The sequence below is a fragment of the Dermacentor variabilis genome, chromosome 3 (assembly GCF_050947875.1).
Source record: "Dermacentor variabilis isolate Ectoservices chromosome 3, ASM5094787v1, whole genome shotgun sequence".
In the NCBI taxonomy this organism is placed as follows: domain Eukaryota; kingdom Metazoa; phylum Arthropoda; class Arachnida; order Ixodida; family Ixodidae; genus Dermacentor; species Dermacentor variabilis.
Window position 1 is genome coordinate 52642341 of NC_134570.1, and position 21000 is coordinate 52663340.

At 48.0% G+C, this 21000-nt stretch overlaps 1 protein-coding gene across 2 annotated transcripts in view; it reads left to right on the top strand.

Annotated features, from left to right (window-relative positions):
- Window positions 1-7925: 7925 nt before the first annotated feature.
- LOC142575601 (solute carrier family 35 member G1-like) overlaps window positions 7926-21000 on the top strand; it is a 78293-nt gene continuing 65218 nt past the window's right edge. The window contains exon 1 of one of the 2 annotated variants that reach the window (XM_075685089.1): window positions 7926-9169. The gene's annotated coding sequence lies outside the window, so the exon portion shown is untranslated. The remainder of the gene's footprint in view (window positions 9170-21000) is intronic. The other variant, XM_075685087.1, reaches the window with a different exon arrangement.

Sequence of the window (21000 nt, forward strand, 5' to 3'; positions counted from 1 at the left end):
CCACCAGCACACCATACAGTGAGATCATCAGCATAAATGGTATGGTCAACGCCCTTAATGTTGCCCAGCTTTCTGGACAGACCAATCATGCACAGGTTGAAAAGGACGGGAGAGATCACCGATCCCTGGGGGGTTCCTCGATCTCCGAGCTGAACCACTTCCGAGTTTGTGTCTCCGACCTTTATCGTCGCCGTGCGTGCTTCAAGAAAGGACTTGATGTATTTAAACATCCTCAACCCGAGTCCAATGTCTTCTATTGTTTTGAGGATGTACTCATGCTTGATGCTGTCGAACGCTTTTTCCAAGTCTAATCCCAGTATGGCCTTAGTATTTCTAGAATATCCGTCGAGTATGTGGTGTTTAATTTGCTTCATGGCATCCTGCGTGGAAAGTGCGGACCTAAAACCCAGCATGTTGTGGGTGTATATATTATTATCCTCTAAGTGGTCCTTTAGCCTGTTAAGGATTGCGTGTTCAGCGACCTTCCCCACGCATGATGTAAGTGATATTGGCCTTAAGTTGTCCAAGCTTGGAGGTTTACCCGGTTTCGGTATTAGTATAACTTGTGAAGTTTTCCATTCTTCTGGCACTTCGCCTGAGATCCATGCTTCATTGATGAAGTCTGTCAGCGATTCAATTGACGGCTCATCGAGATTGCTAAGTGATCTGTTTGTTACTCCAATGCCTCCTTTACTAGATGCCTGCCGCGTTGTCCGGTAGCTCGGTTCCGGGCCCTCTCCCTTTTCTCTCCTCCGCGAAAATGCAACGAGCGCCTGCATTGGCGAACGCCTGCAACTTGCAATCACGTGCTGCGGCCTCTGAGATTAACGCGGCATCTATCACAGTCTCGGAGGCCCGCGATAACGCTCGCTAACAGACGCCCGCGCATATAACGCGCCGGCGGTTGCATTCAGCCGCCGCTACCACATCCGCCGGAAGTTGAAAAGGCAACGAGCGCCGCCACACGGAATTTATGCTGAACTAACTTCAACTAAGGGAACCGCCGCTACAATGGGAAAGCGAGCAACGCGGCGGGCATCTAGTAAAGGAGGCATTGGTTACTCCATCAGGACCGGGGGCTGACTTTCGATTTAGTTCCCTTAACACCCTGCGGATTTCGGATGTGCTGAAGGGTTGGTCGAGTTCAGGTTGAGCGGCTCCCCTGTATTCTGATTGAAGTGGCTGGTCCTGCTCATTTCTAACTGGTAGGTATTTGTCAATTAGTTGTTTGGTTACTGTTTCGGTGGGCTGATCCTTAAGGGCTATGTGTATGTATACGTTACATAAGATATGATGGAAGCATCGGATTTCCAAGCATTCCCCCATTTACGGGCCTTACTTCCGACACTTCATCGGACGAGTTTTGTGAGTCAATCGATGAAGTGTCGGAAGTAAGGCCCGTAAATGGGGGAATGCTTGGAAATCCGACGCTTCCATCATATCTTATGTAACGTATTGTTTGGGATGAGTCGAGGGTTTTCTATACGTCATGTTTATAAAAGCGATTTTTTTCACTGTCGCCCATTCATCACTTTCGCATGTTTCGCCTCTACACGCAGTTTTCCTATAAGGTCTAACTACCAAAATGGCACAAGCTTGTAATTTACTTACTTCAGCTGACGGTGTCCGGTGCAGCTTCCTACGGGAACTATACTACTGCTTACAACATTGAATGAACGCACAAGAAGCCCGGAACAAGCATTTATATATAGCAAAATAAGATTTCCTCGTGTCACAAAGCGTCTTGCGTTTACTTCATGAAATTATACGTTGCACAGAAGAAAGATTCGATGGAGGTTTGTAAATATCGCTCGCAGATATATTTATTTTATTCAATAAAAGAAAAAATTATTCCTCACTAAGACAGTGCGTGGATGAGCAGTACAAGCAAAAACAAATGCTGCACCGATCAGCGCAGCTGGCCTAACGCGTACCAGCCCAAACCTGAAACCGGGAGTGCGGTTCAGTTTTAATGCCAGCCACTTGGCGCGTTACAGTCGATTCGGCCGCTGGGCTCAATGGGAGTGTCCGCTCTTGTTAATGCCCTTCCCTATATTTAGTTGTTCAAAACAACGGTAATATACAAAACCATCAGGAAACGCTTACCAGCATCACTGCAAACAATGAGTTCAGCCGCTGGGTTCTATGGGAGTCTCCGGTCTATCGAAATTAAGTTTTCAAGACAACGGTAACATTCAATCCTTCAAAAAAAAAGCTTATTTCAACAAAAGACAATACGAACACTGAGTCACAATGACGGGACAATTTCACCAGTACGATAACATACACCAAGCTCGAAGCGCTGTATACATGGCACGTTTTCAAAGACGTGTCCGAGTCCACACTCACTAACATATAACCGCATAGACCCACGGAAACGCACAGTTACATAACTAATTGTCACATAACACAACGTGACGTTCGTGTATGCAGTGTACACAATGGTTATGTGCAGTGATGATGTGACATTATAAAGTTTTGTATCGGTGCTATGAGATGTGTATATACAAAGATGATCATGCATACGTGAGCGCACACAAATCTACAGCGAAAAGCGCTTGACTACCACTGCAAATCGAGCCAACCCAAATGGCAGTGCTACGATGATACCACTTTGTATAACCTCTGTCGTTTTCTCGTTTTTGAAACTTCGCTGAGTCTCAGTAACTCGCAAGAAGTAAAGATACAATAAAATTCAGTTCAGCACCGCGCACATGCCTTTTATCGCGGTGCCTCTGCAGCAAGCATGGCAGAAAGAGGTACCTTCAGTCCCTAATATAAATTGAACTGGATTTTGGCAGAGATACTTAAGACTGCTTACGTGTGGGGAATGCATTAGAGCCCCTTGGGTGAAACGCTTTTTACGCGAGTCTCGCTTGTATTTTACCTGCGACTCGGTAAGGCCAAATTAAAACAGGCTAAGCGTTTCAACGCGCTCGCTTGCCAGCGAGGAGTTCCAACTCGAAGGACCGCTCAGTGGTGTTCAGTTGGACAGTAATGCTCCTTTTTTTTTAAACGCAAGCGTAACTGGCCAGCTATTCAGATCGACAGTGTTTGTTTGAGGCTGTCAAGCATGCGAACGAGGAAGAAGACGTCTCACATTGATCAGTCACATTGATCACGTTAAATCTAGGGCAGCACGCGCTGTTGGCATGACAAGCAAACTAGGGCGACATCACTCTGGGCTAGCGCAGGGAAACTTTAATTATGGTTTATCGCATGCATGTTACACCGATAATCGAATTTCGGTGCGTGCTATTCTCTGGTGGACCAGCATACAAGATTAGTCCCCTGGTTCTTCTAGAGCGGGAGGCTCTTCGGAATTGTCTTGGTTTACCAAAATTTGTTGCTAACAACGTTTTGTATCAAGAAGCACGAATGCCTACTCTTGCCTGCAGATTCCGCATTCCATTGTAAAACATATTTAACCATATAGGAATCTTCTTTGACACGATCAAAATTTGTATGTATAAGCATTAGTGAAATGAGGGCGTTTTTCGAAGAGCACTGGTCCCGCTAATATAGACGGCAGGTTTTGTTTGTACAAGCTGAATTATATTAATTAGGCGTTATTGTAGGCGAGATCATTTGCCTATACAAGCCTTTGCTTAATAAAACGATTGAAGTTGATGCTATACGTATTTCCATCGAATGCCAAACTCCTGCTTACTACATATCTTAATAACATGTTACGAGATCATTTAACGCATTTGGGAATAGACAGTGTGATTGCGACTGATGCGTCAATGAGTGAGGAGAACGGGGGTGCGGGTATTTTCTCCGAGTCACTATCCTTGTCATGGGCATTACGCCTTCCGGATTTTACGCCCATATTTATTGCTGTATTATCAGCCATTATCTTAGCTCTGCGAAAACTTTGCTCAAATCATTCAACAGTGGTTATGTTGACTCATTCACTGTCAGTATGTACATCACTCCCTTGATCTTCGGACACGACTGTAGCCAATACATTTAAATCATTAACTCCTTGAACCCTAAGTCTGGTGCGATTGGTATGGGTTCCAGGCCATCGCAGTATGTTCTTAAAAGAAATGGCTGACACACTTGCGCGGATCTCTCTTGATGGACCTGTTATGTCCGTTATGCCTACTTCGGCTTATGTTACTGGGGCCAGGTGTAGACATTTTCTTTTCGAACATTCAACAAAATTGAAAATTCAAATGTCGGAATTTAATCATCTGTCCTTTTCATGGGACAATAAATGGTGTCCCACACGTGAATTAGAAATCTCCGTGACAAAATTACGCTGCCGCATCCCACCGTTAAATTTTTACGTATGCCGGTTTTGTCTCGCACTGTCACATCTGCGGGGGTGTGACTGCCCAAATTTATTTTGGAGCACTTTGGAGCAGACAAAATTGCATTTTGGAGCAGATTGGGGCAGACTGAATTAAATTTTGGAGCAGCTTGGAGCAGGCCAATCTGAATTTTGGTGGAATAATGGAACATGTAATATGGAATATGGCAGCACACTTCGAAACCACGACGAAAATGAATAAACCAACACGAGCGCTGTACTGCAACTGTCTTAACCAACGTCTGAAGCTGAATTTCGAAGCAGATTACTGTGATTATGAAACCGCCTGTGTATGCAAATTTTGGTAATAGTGCCTGTAGATCTTTAATTAGTGATAACAATCAGAAAACATGTATTCTCCAGTATTGAGTTAGACATTTTGAAATGCAGCCCAAAGCACTTCTTATAAACACAATTTTCTTTATTGGCTCGATATTGTGGGCGAAGTGCCTGGAAATGCGCTTCACCACCAGAACGTACGAAGAAGTGTGAGTTATGAACTACTGTGGTTTATTATTGTGATAGCAATTATATGAATACTCCAGGCACATTTGTGCCGGCGTCGTCGGCGTCGCCATGACGTTCCGTACAAGTTCAAGGACGATGACATCATCGCCGCGCGCCGTTTGCTGCATGTGCTACTGAGAGCCGACGATCGTGGCTCAATCTCGGGCGCGTATGGGAAAGGGAAGAGGAAGTGCGTCGTACTCCGTCGCTCACAAGGCGCCGGGGAGACGGGAGAGGGCGTTCTACTCCGGGGGCTGCCGCGTATGACGCGGCTTTCGCGGCCGCAATGTGCGATGGACAGAGCACAAGCGCCGAGTGTTGATAGCTTCGTGTACGCCGAGTTTTCTCCACTTAGTTCGCGTTGAAGCGAGAAGCAGCATGAAAGTTAATTCGCCCACTGCTGGTAGCGCGGTTCCTCCCTCCAGTGTTTTGACAGTGAGTGCGCGTGGTGAAGGAGTGAGATGTGCTCACGTTTGCTTGTGCGCACGTGACACCGTGCTTGTTAATTTAGTTAGTAAGCCAATGATTACAAGTGCACACGACGGATAAAACAACTATCCTTCCTTTGTATAGCTGTCCACTAATTTGCTATCGCAATGGATGCTTCGCCTCTAGGCGAAACTAGAACTCTTTCTGAAAGCCATTTTTTTACATAATAGACCAGGGTGATTCCAAAGCACGTAATGGCTAACCTTCTGGTTTCACGTTTGTTTCTGTTTTTATTCCGAATCCGCCAGTAGCCCTTCGTGATAGGTCAAAATGGCCCAGGCCTCGCCCATATAGAATAAGATGGTAATAGTTTTACGCTATACCGGCCCCAGGGAACGAGACGCCCTCCCGCTGAGCACACTGCAGTGCGCTCATACCTAATATCTAGTTCGCTCGCAGCGCCTTGAGCCTGCTTTTCGTTGTTTTGCGCCTCAGATAGGGAGCACCGCGCCGCTCGGCCCTCTCCAAACGTATTCTAATACACTCTAAATACAGCCGCCCTGGCCATTCCGACAGCAGCGACAACATCCGGGAGTGGCCGCGCGCGGGCGCGCCGGCAACATGCCGGAAGCGCCGAAAAGTGGTGTTAGAAGAGCCGGAAAGGGATTCAGAAGAGCCGAAAAGTGGTGTTATAAGCGCTAAAACATCGTGTTGGAAGCGCCGAAATGTCGTGTCAGAATCACCGAAAAGTCGTGCTAGAAGTGCCAAGAAGTCGTGTTGGAAGTGGCGAAAAGTCGTGTTTGAAGCATCGAAATTCGTGTTAGAAGCCTCGAAAGGTCGTGTTAGAAGCGCCGAAAAGTTGTGTTAGAAGCGCCGAAAAGTCGTGTTAGGAGCGTCGAAAAGTCGTGTTAGAAGCGCCCAAAAATCATGTTAGAAGCGCCGAAAAGTCGGGTTAGAAGCGTCAAAAAATCGTCTTAGAAGCGCCCAAAACTCGTGTTAGAAGCGTGGAAAAGTCGTGTTACAGGCGCCGAAAAGTCGTATCCGAAGTGCCCAAAATTACGAGAAACTCTGCAGGAGGCGCCGTCATGCGGTGTGCGGAGTGTGAACGACTGCACTCTTATTTTTTTAAAAAACGAATCCGCTCGCTATTCGCGGTCGCTACCGGACCACACATGCCGGAGCCGTTCTGGCGCAAATACGGTCAATTTTCTGTGTTCGGCGCAGTTTGAGGAAGGAATTTGCGTTTGTATCAAAATGGCGCAAGAGGCGCAGAGTCCCACCCCTGCATCTGTCTTATTTGCCAGGGATCTGACGACATTGACCACTTTCTACTAGCATGCCGTCGATTTAGTAATCAGAGGAAGGAAATCGAATTGTTATTGCGAAAATTGGGTATTTTTTAAATACAAAAATATCCTCTCCTTCGGGACTTCTTCATCGGGCTTTAGCCACACGAACATCTGCGTGGCCATTCGCGACTATATCTGTAACACAAGGCTGCCATGTTAATTTTCGAACTGAATAATTGGATAGCTGATTAAATCGCTGATTCTAAGCTCGAAATAATCCCAATTCCACTAAAAAAACACGAAATTTGCTGTTTATTCACATGGTGTCCCAGCTAACTTTAGCCATAGCTTAAATATATACGAATGTCATATAGCTGGACAGAACCAAGGTAATGAATGTTGTTTGCCGTCGCTTGGAGATACTCAGATTATTTTTTCATTCTGCATAATTATTTAATTAGTCTTAAATAATTAATCAAGTTCTCAAATATTATAATTAGATGAAAAGTGTCAATGAGAAAATTGTAGAGCGCCATGAAAAACTCCCGGTACAGCTTTCAGTTCCTCAATACATGCTGCATAAAAGTGTTTTTCCGAGCGTGAAAGAAACCCGCGAATACACACAAAGTGCCTCGAGCGACCAGTCGCGCGGCAATTTTGTTTATTTTAAACTGTGGTTATTTTAGTGATAGCACTGATATCATCGGTAGCTATACCATCACGTACACACTTTGCAAAGTTTCACATGCATGTTCGCAATATGGACACTTACTGCACTTCGATCCATGCAAAAACATCATGGGGCTACACACTGAACGTGTTGCCCTTTTGGAATGGACATATTTGCTGCGTTTGCTAAAATATTTTATTCTTAAACACTCTAGAATACATCGTAAACAATTATATAATATCAATGTTAGCGCTCCTTCAAATATTGCCTTACGAAGAACATAGAAAAGAAAACAAAGAAAATGCAATCAGTGTATAGTATAATACGTTGAGTACTGCAAGATAAAAGCCGTGGGCCAGCAGCGCTCAGTTCTCTCTCCTCGATAGGACCGACATACGCAGGCGATTTCATCAGTGGCAAAGTACATTGCTTTCTCTTTCACTTTTTTCCCCGTGCATAGGCAACGAACAAGCTGCACCGACGACGCCTATCACCAGATGTCACACACGACTCAGCTGCGCTCGGCGCGCGAGGCATGGCCTCCGCGAGCGACCTATCTCCTCCGCCCCCACGTGCAGCGACAATCTGTCCTTTCCTCTCAAGCTGCAGAGAGGTAGCGCCCTTTGCTTCGGCTACATTTCTCGCCTCCTTTCTGGTCCCACTTCGCCGCTACAGCATACTACCACGTGCCCTCTTCTCCTCTCCACATCCGAAGATCACAGCGTCAGAGCATACAGCGAGCGCCAGGAGTCGCGGAAAAAACTCCGCAGGCTTGTTTTAACCCACGAGCAAGGCTGAAACGCGCCGCGCTTTGGCGGCATACCGTTATCTTTCGGTGTCTGGCGGTGGTGCCGCCTGCTGCGTCAACCGATCGCGCTTTGTCGTCTGCAAGAAATATCCCGCCGCCGAGTGTCGTACAAGGTTTACGGTGGTGCGTGTCGCTTCAACGCGCGTCCGCGCAGTGGTGTCGCCTTCTGCGTCGTCCGAACGTACCTTGTCGTCTGCAAGCAATAATCTGCTCTCGAGTGCCGCACCGGAACGACTAAGGTGTTGTCTTTAGCTGGATCAGCCTAGTACCCGCCTGTGTCACCTCCTGCGTCGTCTGAACAGACCTTGTCTGCATGCAATAATCTGTCACAGAGTGTCAGAGAAGAACGTATGCGGTAGCGTCGTCTGCTGCATCAACGCGGGTGTCCGTGCGGCGGTGCCGTCTGTTGTGTCAACCGATTGCACCTCGTCGTCTGCAAGCAACGAGCCGCTGAGAATGTGAACGAAGAACGGTTGTTGTAGCAACCGCTGATCACTGTTCCCCTTATGTAAGGACTTCATCGCAGCTGCATACTGCGTTTGCCACGCGCATCAAATTTACGACGAGCTTTCCTCGTGTCGTTGGCGTCGGCAGAAGAAAAGACGAGAACGGCGGGCCTAGCAGACAACAGTCTGCAAACACAACGAGTTTCCCGCAGCATTTGATGTATTGAGCGCTTCTGCGGCGAGCCCGGGCCTTTGCTCAAACGTGAACGTGACGCCTTTTCTAACCCGTAGCTCTTGAACCGTCATTCTTTTGTTTTATTTAAGGTCGCATCGGGTGGTTAAAGAAGAACAAGAAATGACCTCAATAGTCGATGTCCTAACTTATGGGTTAGAACACAAGGAGAACTAACCTTTTCGTTGAGACAAACCAGGAACTACTCGTCAAGCCAAATGCAGCTATGATGGCAACCTTGTTGGATGTACTGCAGCAAAGCTGGAAGACTGTGATAACGAAGGAGTGAAATAGCCGCGCGTTTCTGGTTGCTTAACAGCACACGGAAGCACAGCGTCCAGTTCGTTTCCTCTATTTCTTTTTGCCTATTTGTTTACCGTGCCATCGTCTAAGGACTCGTTGAACTGTTTCAAGGGAAACATCAGTGGTTATGTTCGTGGGCGGCGGACGGTGCAACATTTTGTAAAAAGGTGAGTCTAACATTCCAACATTCAAACTGGAACTCTTCCATGTACAGCGTCGCGTAGTTCCGGTCGCAATCAAATTTATGCTTACTCAGCGCCTTTCCTTAAGCTTCGAGGGTAGAATTAAGTCGAGCTTTCGTAAAATTGCGTGTATTGCTTCACATCTTTTTACTTGTGTACTGATTATGTCATAGTAAGCAGCACCGAGGTTATCTACATTACAATACATTACAAACGAATCCCTAAAACGTACCTATACTGACTTGTTGCTCCGTGCTAACCGTCTTTTGGAGTAAACGGTTTGGCGAAATCTCGTACGATTGGCGGCAATAACAGCACGATCATAAATATAGGAACCGCCGCACAATCGAAACAAATTTCAATATATCGAAACTAATACTAATTCAGTTTATTCTTAAATTTCTTTCGTGACATGCATCGACATGCGTGTTCTCCTTACGTTATGTCTCGACCGGGAAAAAAATCTATCTGTTTCTCTTATTGCCGTGCGCGGGCTAGAAATATACAACATTAAAAAGCACAGTTTATCAAATGAAATCATTGTGACAAAATAATAGTGCACTAATGTAAATGTTGCCTACAGTTCTCGCCCGAACGCTGCATTAATTCCCGTGAGCATTACCGAAACACAGCGCTATTGTGCCTCGACAACGTAATGTCATGTAGTAATGTACCTGGATAAAGTAGATCAATACCTGGATATCAGCACCTGCAGATGTACATACCTGGATATTAGCATCTTACGCGGTTTGCGTTCGATATCAGACAACCATATTCCAATTACATCAAGAGCATGCAACAGACAACTGGTGCGATTGCACTAAAGATAACACAGTTGGAGTACAGTGGAACAAAACGAGAAAGAGATCTTCAAATTGATGCTGCTTTTGTTTAAATTGATAATTGTGAGAAAAAAAATGAGCTCATATTGTCCCCCGAGTCCCTTCCTTCTTCTTCAGGAAAATATTCGGTAAAGCAATTAGCGTGAGTATTGAATAAGGACTGTTTAGAAAAAGTGAGCGATGTTTAATTTTGCCCCGTCCCCGGGGCAAAGCGAGGCAGCTAGAGGAGGCAAAAGATGACAACACAATAGCACAAATTATTGCTTGCAAATGGTGCACTTGTGGTAGTCTACGTGGACCCCCACGCGACCATCACTGGCACACTCGTTGTAGCTCGTAGCTACCACAATTAGCTTCCAGAACTTGCAAACCAAGCACTATCAGCACCCTTCGATGCGGGTCACGTGGTTGGAAACATACATTTAATTTTCTGGTGCTTCTACGTCGAATGGCTGTTTGATTTTCTTGGGTTTTCTTCGATTTATACATTTCTGTGTGAGAGAGGCTACAGACCTTCTAGTAGAAGTTTCCGACAAAGTCGCCTTGTATAGGGAGATGAGGGGATAATCTTGTTCACCTCTGCGTACTCAGCTTGAGGTTCTGTTATTCTTGGCGCTGCAGAAATTTCATGGAAGCTTTTACTGCTTTCAGTAGGCTCAAGGAATTTTTCCGACAGGCTCTATGGCATACGAAAAAATATTGTCACATTTTGAATAAAGCGAGTCTGCTGATAGACAGCTTCATGTCCTCGTTTACGTGACGTTCTCGGCGAAAGCAGCACCGAATGCATTTCTCTTGTACGGTCGTACCGTCCTAGACAAGAATACAGAAACGGCACAGAGCGGTCACAAGCAATGAGCTCGATAAAAATTACATTAGGGTATACAAAGGCGTGCTTTACGGGCAGGTTAGAGGAAATCGCTTCAAGCCAACCTCTCTGCATTCCGTCAATATATTCTCTCTCTCTCTCTCTCTCTCTCTCTCTCTCCTTTGTGCGTTTTGCCCCTGGATTAGAGTGCTACCCAAATAATTTTACCACAGCGAACATTAAGGTGAACTCAACAGAAACTGGTGTAAGTGTAGCAAATGAAGGGAAGAAAGACAAAAGCTTTCGTTGAGTGAGAACAGCACTTGGACTGTGGTGTATTCGCTCGAAAAATTATGCGAGCCGGCCCTTCTTTTGGCGGGGCACCGAACCTACGGTCACTGAGTCATCCTTTTTTTTTTACAGCGGAGCTATTTTAGGCTAGTTTCCAGCGTTTCGTGATGTGCGTTTGCGTGATGTGCGTCGTACTGGTGCTACTCTGACGTGGTGCACGAGTACGACCGGATGCACCCACGGAAGCTAGCATACGTGGAGTTGAGCCGCTGCACCGACTTTAACCGTCTGTACCTTACCGTTGCAACGCCAAGGGTGATCACAGGTTCCAACATGCCAAAGAAAACTTGGATCGTGACCTTTTAGACGCTTAAACACACACCATCTTCCTACTGTAACCCAGGCGTGCGCTGCTCGGCTCCTCGAGCCACATTCGCTCGCGCTCGCCACGTTGAACGTGACGTCGCTGCGTCTTCGCGCCACGCATATCGTCCGCGATGCCGTGCTGAGGGACATGCCTCTCATGTGCCTGTCCCAGACCTGGACCGATGCCCTGTTTCTCAGGTGGATGACTACAATGCCGTCGCGTGCGACAGGAGCCTCGATTCCCAGGCGGGGCGTCGGTGGGTTCTACGCAAAGAACGACAGCACGGCCGTTGCGCCCTGTTGTCGCCACCGTGTACGTTCATCCCGCAACGTCAAAGAGGGGACCTTGAAGACTTTATGATCGACCCATTTGAGTGGATCCTCCCGGTGGACCCCAATCCCGTCGTCATTGTGGGTGACCTTAACGTCGATGTGCCTCATTCCGACGGAAAGTTGGCCCTTCAGTGTTGCGCCAAGACCAATGTCTCCACAACGCGCCATCGGCCGTGCATAGACCTAACGTTCGCTAAGAACATCTCCAGTGTCGTCACAGGGCCCATGGCCGTCTATCATAGCGACCGTAAAGCAATAATTCCAATGGTCGTGACGTAAACGTAAATACAAATAAGCATAAGAAAGTACATACTTGTGCTATAATGTTTTGTTGTTTTGGTTTATTTTATTTATATCTATACAATGAACTCCCACTTTAGTCAACTTCAAGAGACCAAAGGAAATGGTTCACTTAACTGAAATTTCTCTAGACTGAATATTCACTAGAATATGGAACAGCATAGGCCACAGCAGACGTCGAGTCAAAAGTGTGAAAAGTGATTTATGGAGTTATGTACATCAATATATACGAAGTGCGTAACAGTTACGTTGCTGCCTATCTCATTTTGAAAAAAAATCTAATTTGCACTGGCGCTCTTAAGGAGCAAGAAGTAACAAAGCTGTCCTGAGAGCCTCTGTTTTTGCCCACTTCCTCTGCCACAGCTTGTTGCTGAGACACGAAGTCTCGCAGCTTTCCAAGGCATATCCTACAGCTTCGGCTAGAATGAGAGGATTTGAATCTGGCTCTGTCACTGCATCTCTCTAGTCGCACTCTTCTTCTTCGAGATGAACACTGGAAACAATCTGCAGGTCTGATAGCTCCGCACAGGTGACCAGCTCACTGTCACAGTGGAGATAGCCGCCGCTGGAAGGGCGACTTGGGGGAGGCGGGCATCGGTTAAGCCAGCGCTGCAGAACGCGAAACTTAGCTGAACTGATTTCAAAAATGAGCCCGGATCCGCTGATCAAGTTCGCTCAACTGAAATAGTCACTGTTCAGAAATTCGTTTCACTGATAGATTTTTGCATTGAATGCATAGGAAAACTGTCGGGGAAATCCCAAAAGTTCGGTATTCTGAAATATTCGTTAAACCGACGTTCGTACAACTGACGGCTTACTGTATACAGCTCGGCTGGTCGTACACCTGTGGACCTACACCTGTGTGTGAGTGGACTGACTGTGAATTTTTTCCTCCAAGCTCCATCGCCCGATGGCGACAGTTTTCTAGTCAAGCAAAGTGGACGTGTGGAATGGATGTAGGCAAAATGTCACGCGACTTGAACGATTCAGTTAGAAGACAGGAAATGGTAAGTTCGAAATGACGCGTTTGGCCCCGTCTCTCACTTTGTGCCATCCTACGCGACTGGTGAAGCATTGGCATCTTGCGCAATCAACTAATACTAACCAGAAAATAACATGTATCAACAGAATCGAACTGCGAAGTGATAGGCACTACTTCAATGCGTCCTTGATACATGGTGTGCTTGTGCAGCCGATATCGTAATTTGCCTGATTGCCTTCGTTACGATTAATAACTAACAAAATAGCACTGATTATTATTATTATTTTAATCTATTTCGTTTACAGAGCATGTTGCAACTGCAAAAGTGAATTCATGCAATGCACTATGCAAAACATTTTGCAAGAAACTATGTGCCACGCGCCAGTTTCCAAGTTTGCGGACTCAAAATATCGCAGTTAAATCCATTCCAATTCCAGTTATTAGCTTTCGAAGCTGCATTTCTCATAGTGCGGCAACACCTACTGGTGCAGCTAATTTTGAGCACTTGTTTCTGAGACCGGCGCAGAGACCCGGCAAAACGTTACGTTTTGAGTGCTGGCTGGCTTGTATTCTTCAATGAGATGTTCCCAAGTAGGTAATTATTTGGTCTGTTAATTTAGTTAAAAAAGTATCATCATTTAAAGTAATCGAGATTATCAAAGAAATCTGGCATCTGTTAGTCGGCAAAGCTCTGTCAGCAGAAACTACAAACCCGTCTCGAATCCCTTGTTTTCAATAAGGACAGCCGATGCTCAAACGGTAGCATAATAACATATATTATGCTGCTAACATTTGCAATGAATAACACTCCGACTCTCCATCTTGAGGAGCTGTACTCAGTTAACATTTGCAGTTACTTTCCGTACAATATACAGGCAGCTCAGGCTTTTGTCATCACGGCAATAGATAACTTCGCGACAAATGTCATTCTGGGAAATTTCAGATTTGGCATGTGACGTTTCTTCTCAAGATATGGTGTGTGAATATACGAAGGCTTTAAAAGCTACACAAAAGTATACTGTGATACAAGAATCGCGCGAACAAACACATACAAGGAGGCGTAACCCTCCGAAGTCATGGTCATGCCATATGGTCATGCGACACTTCTCTCTTGTCCACGTAGCAGAAAGTTTACCCAAAGTGGTCATTTCAATTGTGCAAAAAAAAATAAGAATGGATAAACAACCCACTTGTAAGGTGTTAAAACATAATGCAAGGTTACGCAGTGGAACCCCTGATTTGCAAGTTAAATATTTTTTGAATTAGTGTCGTAGCTCAACACGTCGTAGAAAACTATTTGATTCCAGTGAAGCGATGGACGGCGAATCTCCGGTACCTATAATCAGCACCCTACGCCCGAAATTAAAAGAAAATGCTATCACGCAAATATGAGCTACATTTGTTATTATGGACGATAATATCACCAACAATCCAATCCACAAAGAGTTCCAAGTGAATGAATCGATAAATCGGTGGACCACCCAAGGCGAACAAAAGCGCACAAGAAATTCATGCAACGTCGCCGAGACGCCTGCAGAAATTATGTAGCAGATGCTCGCTTGAATTTTGCGCGGCGTTGACTCCCTTCCCGCCAGTTCCTCGAATTTCAAGCTGCACTTGCAGCTTTTCTTCCCTGTCTCCCCCAATCTATTGGAAATAAAGATATATTCATTCATTCATTCATTCATTCATTCATTCATTCATTCATTCATTCATTCATTCATTCATTCATTCATATGGTCGGTTGACTGCTGATTGAATGACCCAGTCAGGCAGGAACCATCCTTTCCGTGTCCGAGCTACAGCTCGCACGTCAGCGGAAGTAATCACTGCCCATGATTTTTGTGAGGTGATACTAAGACCTTGGTTATAAATCACTTGCAATCGACTTGCTATTTCTGCAGCCCTCGCTTTCCCGAAAGCTCGCACCTATTCTTTACCACGACATACTCAACTTTGCCGTAAATTTACCTTAAATGAGTTGAGCTGAGCAATAGCGCCCTGCTGTACAAAGAATACTCCATACCCAAGTGGCCTTACAAATATAACGTAAAAGAAAGCTCACACCAGCATGCAGAATGGCAGCTTCAGAGTTACTTAATGTCCTCCAGGTAGAGGAGCTACTTCGGGCTTCATGCAAGTTTTCAGGCGTAATCGTAATCCTTAAACCTGGTAAGACCCCAATTTATCGTGAGTCCTTCAGGCCCGTAAGCCTCACAAGCTGCCTTTGCAGAGCATAATGAAGAAAGTGGTAGAACTGTACTCAAATGCTGGTGCGCAAACACAAAAGTGCTATGCGATTACATGACAGGGTTTAGACAGCGGCGTGGCACTATGCATGCAGTGCTGGACCGTGTGACAAACGTCGAGCATGAACGTAGCTGCGGAAATATGAAAATTGCTGTCTTTATAGATATTAAGACAGTTCTTCTTTTCCCCTTGCTTGGCGCGACGCTGATAATAAGACGGGGGCATGACGTCACCCGAATGACGACAGAGTGACGACGAAGGCAATTGGCAACGGCCCCGGGCGCAGCTGCGCTCTCTTCTCCGCGCGTTTACTCTACGCAGGCCACATGCTCTTCCGACCATTCGCTTTCCAAAGTCATGCGCATACCGCGCACTGTGGGAGCCGGCCTACGCGAAGCTGTGGTAAGACGACTCGAAGAAACGGCGTATGTCGACAGGAGACGCGGAGCAGCGGGGTTATTCTGTAAGAGTCCACCTAGTGGGCTGTGTTTGGGATCGGACTGCTGGTACGATCTGTTGGGAACTCGGCGCTGACGCCCGTGGTTGTACCTGGGTCGCAAGCCCCAAGGGTAGCGTTGGCCTGGCGGCCTGGGGTACAACTGGAAGCATCCGAAGGTCCCGGCAAAGCATGAGTCGACTGGTAACAACGAAACAACTTGTTTATTTTAACATCGCAAAGAGTTGGCGGTCAGGTTTGACCGAAGTAGAGAGACGGGAGAGCACTTCACTCAACAGAAGAAATCGGAGCCCTCCTTTTGGCGTCCGGGGGCAGCTGTTTTTATACTCTCGCAGTTGAGGGCAAGAAGGAACCCCTCAAAAGACGAGCACGTGAATGTACAATGGGCTAATGGTGACGCACACTGTCGTAGCGATGCCGTAGCACCATGTCGAGCACGATCTCGTAGCACCCTGTCGTGGCGCTGCCGGTCGGACACAATGACTGTAATGAGAGGATGGTCCCTGCTTTGGCATCGCCTGTTTCGGGCACAATGACTGGAATGAGATCCCTGCTTTGGCATCGCCTGTTTCGGGCACAATGACTGGAATGAGATCCCTGCTTTGGCATCGCCTGTTTCGGGCACAATGACTGGAATGCGAGGATGATCCCTAGGCGGTCGCATCGCCGCAGTCGCGCCTGGAAACACCTGGCGATGAGTGTTGCGGCGACGACGATCGGACCAAAATGTCTGCCGCCCCGCCGCAGTCGCGCCGGCAAAACCACGTGTCGCAGGCGAAACGCAACAGACCGCCCCGCCGGGGGAAGGAGATCCCGATGGACAGGGGACTGCATCCGCTGTCCGGAGGGATGTCGCTCGATGATGCTCATAACCGAAGTCGGGCGTCCCTCGACGTTTCTTGAGCGCAGCGCACAGAGAAGGCCTCGTTCTCTTGTTCAGGTTCGCACGGGACACTGCAAAGTGACTTCGGGAGAGTTCACATTTTTGTTCTCGTTCCCGGCAAGCGTTAGAACTACGCTGAAACTCAACCGCTCAGTCAGCAAGCACGGCACAACCCTCACTAAGCCCTGCCAGGCTCTTTCCCCTTTACGAGGAGGTCTCGCATGTGAGGCTCGAGAAGCTTCATGTTCTCGTCAGTGCTGCCTATTGAAAAAAACACAACTTTTGGTGTTGTTTCCGGACACTGCGCCGAAAAGTGACCCGGCTTCTGGCACGTATAACACAAGCGCGCTCGCCTCATCTCGAACCGCTTTCTGCGTTTGGCTGCCGCCGTCTCTTTACGTTTGGTCGGACTGCTTTCGCTCGCATCCGCACTACGCGTGTCCCCCTTTGCTCTCATGGGTGTGAACTTCGGCCTCTCAAACTTCGAGCCAAATTCACCCTTTTGACCGTCCTTAGCTCCGCGAGCCCGACGCGTCACAAACTCCTCGGCTAGCTCAGCGGCTTTAGCCACCGTACAAACGTCTGGCCTATCCAAGACCCAGTATCGCACGTTCTCCGGTAACCGACTATAAAACTGTTCTAGCCCGAAGCACTGCAGAACTTTATCGTGGTCACCAAACGCTTTCTCTTCTTTGAGCCACTCCTGCATGTTCGACATAAGCCTATACGCAAACTCTGTATATGACTCACTTTTGCCTTTCTCATTTTCCCGAAACTTCCGACGGAACGCCTCCGCAGACAGCCGGTACTTTTTTAGCAGACTCGATTTTACTTTGTCGAAATCCTCTGCTTCCTCTCTATCCAAGCGAGCGACTACGTCGGCCGCCTCGCCGGGTAACAAAGTGAGCAAGCGCTGTGGCCACGTTTCCCGAGAGAACCCCTGCTTCTCGCACGTTCGCTCAAAGTTAACCAGGAACAAACCAATGTCCTCTCCAAGCTTAAACGGCCGCATCAGGTCAGTCATTTTGAACAATACTCGTTCTCCTGCACCGTGTGCCTGACTTCCATTACGAGCGCGTTCCATTTCTACCTCAAGACGCTTCATTTCCAAAGCGTGTTGACGGTCACGCTCTTGTTGCTCTCGCTCTTTCTGTTCTTTAAGTTCGCGCTCCTGTTTCTCTTTTTGCTCTTTAAGTTCGCGCTCCTGTCTTTTTGACCTCTCCTCAATAGTCTCAAGGCATTCCGACAGCTCGTCATCCTCAGCCTCTAACTCAAGAATAGCCTTTATCAGTTCCGGTTTTCTGAGTTTGTCCGAGACATCCAGACCCAACTCTCTTGCAAGCTCCAACAATTTCGGTTTGCGCAACGACTTCAAATCCATGGCTGCTCTGAATGCTGCTTTCTCTACTGCTTACTATTGTCTTGCCGCAACTAACCCGGCAGCAACGACAACCACAATTACCAGCTCTGTTTCTGACACTAACAAAAGCCTGGCAAAGCTCAGAAGAAGAAAGTCCCGCACTCACCAAACCTCGCAGGCAGGAATTCCGCGCAGTCGTTCCGCTGCAGGCAACCAGTCGTCACACAGGGCTCGTTGCACTGCTCCCGGATCGTCGTTGAGCTGCTCAGCATACCGTCAACTGCATCTCTTCGCTGCTGGCCACCGTTGTCGCGATCTCACCGCTGGCAGACAGTTGTTTGAAGTCGGAGGCGATCTCACCGCTGCCAACCAGATGTTTGGATCCGACTGCTGGTACGATCTGTTGGGAACTCGGCGCTGACGCCCGTGGTTGTACCTGGGTCGCAAGCCCCAAGGGTAGCGTTGGCCTGGCGGCCTGGGGTACAACTGGAAGCATCCGAAGGTCCCGGCAAAGCATGAGTCGACTGGTAACAACGAAACAACTTGTTTATTTTAACATCGCAAAGAGTTGGCGGTCAGGTTTGACCGAAGTAGAGAGACGGGAGAGCACTTCACTCAACAGAAGAAATCGGAGCCCTCCTTTTGGCGTCCGGGGGCAGCTGTTTTTATACTCTCGCAGTTGAGGGCAAGAAGGAACCCCTCAAAAGACGAGCACGTGAATGTACAATGGGCTAATGGTGACGCACACTGTCGTAGCGATGCCGTAGCACCATGTCGAGCACGATCTCGTAGCACCCTGTCGTGGCGCTGCCGGTCGGACACAATGACTGTAATGAGAGGATGGTCCCTGCTTTGGCATCGCCTGTTTCGGGCACAATGACTGGAATGAGATCCCTGCTTTGGCATCGCCTGTTTCGGGCACAATGACTGGAATGAGATCCCTGCTTTGGCATCGCCTGTTTCGGGCACAATGACTGGAATGCGAGGATGATCCCTAGGCGGTCGCATCGCCGCAGTCGCGCCTGGAAACACCTGGCGATGAGTGTTGCGGCGACGACGATCGGGCCAAAATGTCTGCCGCCCCGCCGCAGTCGCGCCGGCAAAACCACGTGTCGCAGGCGAAACGCAACAGCTGTCAATTTCGACCGCCGCTGATTGGCTAGGGCCGTTCGTCTCCTCCTCTCTCGTACAGTCGCATCCAATCAGCAGCGGCCGAATTGCACAGTCCACTAGGTGGACTCTTACAGAATAACCCCCCAGAACACCGGCGAAGAACGCGCACTGCAACCATCAGCCCCCTGGCGGTGAAACGCGACATAGCGCCACCACCGTCTACGGCATCTAAAGAAGAGCAGTAAATCACCCTGATCGAAACTTTCAGGTCATGGGCGGGGGCACACTGGACACGTACCTCCTACGCCCGAAATTAACCAGAATTCCCACCCCCCTCGAAAAACATTCCTGGGGATGCCACTCTTCAGATGCCAGAAAACCGTCATCTAAGAGGTATAATAGCTTTCACGTTACATCACGAACACCGCTTCTCAACGTGCTAGTCCTCCAACATGGCGGCTAGAATGACGTCATTGTGTCGTATTCATTGCCACGAGTAACCTATTTCCATGTTATACAGACTCGGTCGGAACGCAGATGGCATGTCTGCAAGAACGACGACAGAACGGGCAGAACATCAGCACGAGGCGCCCAACACACTCAAGTTTTCTCCTCGGTAGATAAAGTCCCACAGCCGACCGCCACGGAAACGGCTGAAGACTGCGCGCTACCGCTAGGCCAAGCCAGCGCTTGTACGACATACCCAGCTCCAGCTCTTCGCTATCGATGGAGCCAAATGTCTGTAGCGCTGCTAAAATTCGTTATCTCGAAAAGCATCGATGTTTGTCCTAGGTATTCTGGAGATCTTGTCGACATATCTCACAAGCAATGTGGCAAAACATTGTATAAACATGAGCATAAAGTTTGTTTACATATTATTCATATCCTTTAAGCTAGCACTTTCGACCATAGAGTACACATGCTTCAAACTGGGCTGTTAAAATGTTTGTCACTAACGCACACAAAGCCACAACCTTCGCAGATGCGTACCAGTCCTAGGAACTCGTACATCAAAGACAGCGAAGTCAATAAGAAACTGTTCAATAAAGGCGTTGCCAATATCCGGTGCAAGTCCCTTCCCTAACCGATCCTTTCGTACTTTTCAATACATGTGAGCTTTCAAAGACGCACTCCGAGATGAGCGCCCCGCTTGAAGCACTTGCGCTCACATCGTTCTTCGAATACCCATGCGTTTCAGCGAACACTTCTTCAAGAATACCGGACTGGCGGACGCCATTCGATGCGTGAATGCAAACGGAGCCTGTAGAACCCAATTTCTGACCAGGGACCTTTTATTATCCCACCGCGAGCCTTAGAAGCCACCAACCTCGTGAGCACCACGCTTAGCCTACTGGAGCGTAGGTGGTAGCGGCAGCTGCCCGGCGGAACGCCGAGGAACGCGGCAGCAGATGGCGGCGCCAACACCGGCGTCTGGCGCAGCGGACGCGAAGAATCCCGCAACTTGGAGCCCCGGAGGTCACGAAGACACCAAAGGAATGGATTGCCGCGACACCGAAACCCCAGCATCCAAACCCACGACCATAGGACCGACCAGCAGCTACAGCGGCGGCGGTCCGAGGGCAGCACCAAACGCAGGAGAAGAGGACTGGCAAACGGTACTCACCCTGCGACAGCGTAAAGCGCAAGCGAAGAAATGCCAATAACAAGCAGCGGGAAAAGTGCCCAGCTTCGAAAGAGCAGACGCTGAGAACTCCTCCGGGAATCAAGAACAACGGCCAAAATGCCGCAAACTTCCACCACTCCCACGCGATGATTTCAAAGTCGTCGTGAGGCTCCACCAAGGACTTCCAATCCAATCCCTCACAAGCCC